Below are 6,729 nucleotides of genomic sequence, written 5' to 3' on the forward strand. Positions count from 1 at the left end.
GCATCCAGATTTAAAAAACTATTACTTCTAGACCTAAGAAAAGTATTTGACAGCCACACAATATTAGTGGGGAACTTCAACACTGCACCAGCGCATTAGACAGATTATTGTGGCAGAAAACTTAAAAAAGAGATCCTGGACTCAAATATAACACTTGAACAATTAGATCTAATAGACAGAATACTCTGCAGAATATTCTACCCAACAACCACAGAATATGCATTCTCTCATCTGCACACAGAACATACTCTAATATTGACCAGCTGCTCATCATAAAGCAAGTCTTAACAAATTTTTAAAAATTGTAATCATACTAACCACCTCCTTGGACCACAGTAGAATGAAAGTAGAAATCAATACCAAGTTCGATCGGTAGCGGGAGCAGACAGTGGACCCCAGAGAGCCCTGAGCAGCCCCACTGCCACCACCGGGCTATTTACCATCACATCCCGGGAGGAGCCATAGCTGCCGCAGCCGGCCCCAGTCACCATCACTGCAACCATGAGCAGCGAGGCCTAGACCCAGCAGCCACCTGCCCCTCCCCCCCGCCGCCCCCGCCCTCCGCGCCACCGACACCAAGCCTGCACTACGGGGCAGCGGCGCAGGGAGCGGTGGCCCAGGCGGCCTCACATCGGCGGCGCCTACCGGTGGGGACAAAAAGATCATCACAATGAAGGTCTTGGGACAGTAAAATGGTTCAATGTAAGGAACGGATATGGTTTCATCAACAGGAATGACACCAAGTAAGATGTATTTGTACACCAGACTGCCATAAAGAATAACCCCAGGAAGTACCTTCGCAGCGTAGGAGATGGAGAGACTGTGGAGTTTGATGCTGTTGAAGGAGAAAAGGGTGCGGAGGCAGCAAATGTTACAGGTCCTGGTGGCGTTACAGTTCAAAGCAGTAAATATGCAGCAGACCGTAAACATTATAGACGCTATCCATGTCGTAGGGGTCCTCCATGCAATTACCAGCAAAATTACCGGAATAGTGAGAGTGGGGAAAAGAAGGAGGGATCAGAGAGTGCTCCCAAAAGCCAGGCCCAACAACGCCGGCCCTACTGCAGGCGAAGGTTCCCACCTTACTACATATGGAGACCCTATGGGTATCTACCACAATATTCCAACCCTCCTGTGCAGGGAGAAGTGATGGAGGGTGCTGGCAACCAGGGTGCAGGAGAACAAGGTAGACCAGTGAGGCAGAATATGTATCGGGGATATAGACCATGTTTCTGCAGGGGCCCTCGTCGCCAAAGACAGCCTAGAGAGGACGGCAATGAAGAGGATAAAGAAAAGGAGATGAGATCCAAGGTCAGCAGCCACCTCAACGTCGGTACCGCCACAACTTCAATTACTGATGCAGACACCCAGAAAACCCTAAAACACAAGATGGCAAAGAGACAAAAGCAGCCGATCCACCAGCTGAGAAATCGTCCGCTCCCGAGGCTGAGCAAGGTGGGGCTGAGTAAATGCCGGCTTACCATCTCTACCATCATCCAGTTTAGTCATCCAACAAGAAGAAATAAGAAATTCCAGCAGTAAGAAATGAACAAAAGATTGGAGCTGAAGACCTTAAGTGCTTGCTTCTTGCCCATTGACCAGATAAACAGAACTATCTGCATTATCTAGGCAGCATGGGGTTTTTATTATTTTTACCTAAAGATGTCTCTTTTTGGTAATAACAAACGTGTTTTTAAAAAAAGCCTGGGTTTTTCTCAATACACCTTTAAAGGTTTTTAAATTGTTTCATATCTGGTCAAGTTGAGATTTTTAAGAGCTTCATTTTTAATTCATAATAAAAGTTTACAACTTGATTTTTTTCAAAAAGGTCAACAAACTGCAAGCACCTGTTAATAAAGATTTTAAATTAAAAAAAAATCAATACCAAGAGGAACTCTCAAAGGTACATGAACACATGGAAACTAAAAAACATGCTCTTGAATTAAATGGAAGGTAAAAAACAAACTAAAGGGCCAGGCACAGTGGCTCACTCCTGTAATCCCAGCACTTTGGGAGGCCAAGGCGGGCAGATCATCTGAGGTCAGAAGTTCAAGACCAGCCTGACCAACATGGAAAAACCCTGTCTCTACTAAAAGTACAAAATTAGCTGGGTATGGTGGCACACGCCTGTAATCCCAGCTACTTGGGAGGCTGAGGCAAAAGAATCATTTGAACCCACGAGGCAGAGATTGTGGTGAGTCAAGATTGGGCCATTGCACTCCAGCCTGGGCAACAAGAGTGAAACTCCATCTCAAAAAAAATTTTTTTTCAATAAACTAAAGGCAGAAATTTTAAAAATGTTTTGAAAGAAATGAAAATAAAAAGAAAAACACAAAAGACTAAAACCTCTGGATGTGGTAAAAGCAATGTTAAGAGGAAAGCTTATAGTGCTAAATGACTACATCAGGAAGATAGAAAGATTGCAGATTTACAACCTATTCTCACACCTGAAGGAATTAGAGAAACAAGAATAAACTAAACCCAAAGCTAGCAGAAAAAATAAAAAATCAAAGCAGAACTAAATGAAATTGAGACCAAGAAACCATACAAAGAATCAAGATATAAAAAGTTGGTTCTTTGAAAGGATCAGCAAGATTCACAGACTGTTAGCTACATTAATAAAGAAAAAGGGGGTAGGCGTGGTGGCTCAGCCTGTAATCCCAGCACTTTCAGAGGCCAAGGTGGATGGATCACAAGGTCAGGAGTTTGAGACCAGCCTGACCAACATGGTGAAACCCTATCTCTAGTAAAAAATTACAAAAATCAGCCAGGCATCATGATGCATGCCTGTAATCCCAGCTACTCAGGAGGCTGAGGCAGGAGAATCACTTGAACTCTTGAACCCAGGAGGCAGAGGTTGCAGTGAGCCAAGATCGCACCATTGCACTCCAGCCCGGGCAACAAGAGCGAAACTCCATCTCAAAAAAATAAAAATAAAAATAAAGAAAGAAAGAAAAAGAGAGATACAATCCAAATACGCAAAATGAGAAATAACAAAGGTGACATCACAACCAATCCCACAGAAATACAAAAGATCCTTAGAGATGACTATGAACATCTCTATGCACACAAACTAGAAAAGCCAGAGAAAATGAATAAATTCCTGGAAACACATAACCTCTCAAAATTGAACCAGTAAGAAAAAGAAATTCTGAGCTGATCAACAAGTAATGAAATTGAATCAGTAATTAAAAACTTACCAACCAATAAAAAGCCCTGGACCATGTGGATTTACAGCCTAATTCTACCACATGTACAAAGAAAAACTGGTACCAATCCTATAGAAACTATTCCAAAATATCAAGAAGGAGGGATTCTTCCCTGACTCATTCTATGAAACCAGTATCATCCTGATACTAAAATCTGGCAAAGACACAATCAAAAACAAAACTACAGGCCAATATCCCTGATGAACAGAGATGCAAAAATCCTCAACAAAATACTAGCAAACTGAATCCAGTGACACATCAAAAAGTTAATTCTCCACAATCGAATGGGCTTATTTTTGGAATGCAAGGAGAGTTCAACATGTGCAAATTAATAAATGTGATTTGCTACATGAAAACAAAAACCATATAAACATCTCATTAGACACAGAAAAAGCCTTCAATAAAATCCAACATTCCTTTACAATAAAAACTCTCTAATATTGACAATGGGGTGTTAAAGTCTCCCACTATTATTGTGTGGGAGTCTAAGTCTCTTTGTAAGTCATTGAGAACTTGCCTTATGTATCTGGGTGCTCCTGTATTGGGTGCACATATATTTAGGATCGTTAACTCTTCTTGTTGCATTGATCCTTTTACCATTATGTAATGCCCTTCTTTATCTCTTTCGATCTTTGTTGCTTTAAAGTCTATTTTATCAGAGATGAGAATTGCAACTCCTGCTTTTTTTTGCTCTCCATTTACTTGGTAAATCTTCCTCCATCCCTTTATTTTGAGCCTTTGTATATCCTTGCATGTGTGATGGGTTTTCTGGATACAGCACACCGATGGGTTTTGGCTTTTTATCCAATTTGCCAGTCTGTGTCTTTTGATTGGGGCATTTAGTCCGTTTACATTTAGGGTTCATATTGTTATGTGTGAATTTGATACTGCCATTTTGATGCTAGCTGGCTGTTTTGCCCGTTAGTTGATGCAGATTCTTCATTGTGTTGATGCTCTTTACCATTTGATATGTTTTTGGAGTGGCTGGTACTGGTTGTTCTTTTCTATGTGTAGTACCTCTTTCAGGAGCTCTTGTAAAGCAGGCCTGGTGGTGATGAAATCTCTGAGTACTTGCTTGTTTGCAAAGGATTTTATTTTTCCTTCACTTATGAAACTTAGTTTGGCTGGATATGAAATTGGCATATATACACCAGGGAATATTATGCAGCCATCAAAAATGATGAGTTCGCGTCCTTTGTAGGGACATGGATGAACCTGGAAACCATCATTCTCAGCAAACTGACACAAGAACACAAAATCAAACATCGCATGTTCTCACTCATAGGCGGGTGTTGAACAATGAGAACACATGGACACAGGTCTGGGCTCCTAGTCGGCCGGCACATCTGCCAGGGACTCCTGGCCAGCAAGAGGGTTCCAACCTGAATAGGGGAGTGCATGGGAAGAAAAGAGAGAGAGATAGCGAGGTCCAGAGGGTCAAGTGAGCCGTTTGCTCAAATGACAAATTTATGTTGCACACAGTTAGTATATATATCTTTGTCCTACTTCGTCTGCAGGAACAGACACCAAAAATACCTCATACAAAGAGAGATCCAAGATGGCTGATGATTAGCAGCTCGGGCACGTACCTCCCAGTGAAAGCGCAAAGAACGAGAGGACGCCACACTTTCAGACGAATATTAGTTGCTCATGGACCAGGAGATTCCCAGTGGAGGAGCACCACGGGTCGCCAGGGCGACTCTTGTGGCCGGCGTGGCGGTTTTGCTGGTGCCTTAGCACGCCAGTTCTTGGTGCAGAGTCCGGAGATTCCCAGGCAGAAAAGCACCATCAATCTTAACACCGCTGTTTTGGCCGGCTCAGTGGATTGCTCAGATTTCGGCACAGGGAATCAACAAGTTGGACGTCAGAGACCCAGTTAGAAAGTCGGTAATTATAAAGACGACAGACGGACAAATATATAATGAAGGGAAGAAACCAGCGTAAAAAGGTAGAGAATACTCAAAATCAGAATGCCTCTCCCTCTACAGGGGATTGCAATTCCTCATCAGTAACGGAACAAGGCTTAATAGATTACACGGGTGTTCCAATAACAGAAGCAGGTTTCCAAACGTGGGTGATAAGAAACTTCTGTGAATTAAAAGAACTTATTCTAACCCAATGCAAAGAAACTAAGAACCTTGAAAAAAGGTTTGACGAAATGTTAATGAGAATGGACAATTTAGAGAAGAATATAAGTGAATTGATGGAGCTGAAAAACACAACACGAGAACTTCGTGAAGCATGCACAAGTTTAAACAGTCGAATTGATCAAGCAGAAGGAAAGATATCAGAAGTCGAGGACCAGCTCAGTGAAATGAAACGAGAAGACAAGAATGCAGAAAAAAGGATGAAAAGGAATGAGCAAAGTCTCCAGGAAATATGGGACTATGTGAAAAGACCTAATTTACGTTTGATAGGTGTACCTGAATGTGATGAAGAGAATGAATCCAAGTTGGAAAATACTCTTCAGGATATCATTCAGGAAAATTTTCCCAACCTGGCAAGGCAGGGTAATATTCAACTCCAGGTAATACAGAGAACACCACAAAGATATTCTTCAAGAAGACCAACCCCAAGGCACATAATCGCCAGATTTATTAGGGTTGAAATGAAGGAGAAAATACTAAGGGCAGCCAGAGAGAAAGGTCAGGTTACCCATAAAGGGAAACCTATCAGACTTACAGCAGATCTCTCAGCAGAAACCCTACAAGCCAGAAAAGAGTGGGGACCAATATTTAACATCCTTAAAGAAAAGAACTTTCAACCCAGAATTTCCTATCCAGCCAAACTAAGCTTTATGAGTGAAGGAAAAATTAAATCTTTTGCGAACAAACAAGTACTTAGAGAGTTCACCACCACCAGGCCTGCTTTACAAGAGCTTCTGAAAGAAGCACTATACATATAAAGGAACAACCAATATCAGCCTTTCCAAAAATATATCAAAAAGCAAAGAACTTTAACACAATAAAAAATTTACATCAACTAATGGGCAAAACAGCCAGCTAGCATCAAACACCGGTATTAAACTTATATATATTTTAATTGGATAAAAAGCCAAAACCCATCAGTATGCTGCATCCGGGCCCATCTTACATGCAACAATACACAAAGACTCAGAGAGAAGGAGGAAGATTTACCAATCAAACAGAGAGTAAAAATAAACTAATAAACAAAAAGCAGGAGATGCAATTCTCACCTCTGATAAAGTAGACTTTAAAGCAACAAAGATCAAAAGAGGCGAGGAATGACATTACATAATGGCAAAAGGATCAATGCAACAAGAAGAGCTAACGATTCTATAGATCAACGACATAGAAAATTAACAAGGATATTCAGAACTTGAACTCAGACCCGGAACAAGTAAACTTAATAAACATTTATAGAACTCTCCACTTCAAATACACAAAACACACATTACCACCTCACACCTATTCCAAAGGTGACTATATAATTGGAAGTAAATCACTCCTCAGTAATCGCATAGCATTTCATAGGTTTAAATTAAATATTGGTTGACTGT

General features: G+C 41.3%; 1 pseudogene; it reads left to right on the forward strand.

The window, feature by feature from the left end:
* The first annotated feature begins 501 nt into the window (after nucleotides 1-501).
* LOC105731282 (Y-box-binding protein 1-like) lies at nucleotides 502-1,469 on the forward strand (annotated as a pseudogene).
* The last annotated feature ends 5,260 nt before the right edge of the window (nucleotides 1,470-6,729 follow it).

This window comes from Aotus nancymaae, unplaced genomic scaffold, assembly GCF_030222135.1.
Source record: "Aotus nancymaae isolate 86718 unplaced genomic scaffold, 86718_ANA_hifiasm-v0.15.2.pri h1tg000033l, whole genome shotgun sequence".
Taxonomy (NCBI): Eukaryota; Metazoa; Chordata; class Mammalia; order Primates; family Aotidae; genus Aotus; species Aotus nancymaae.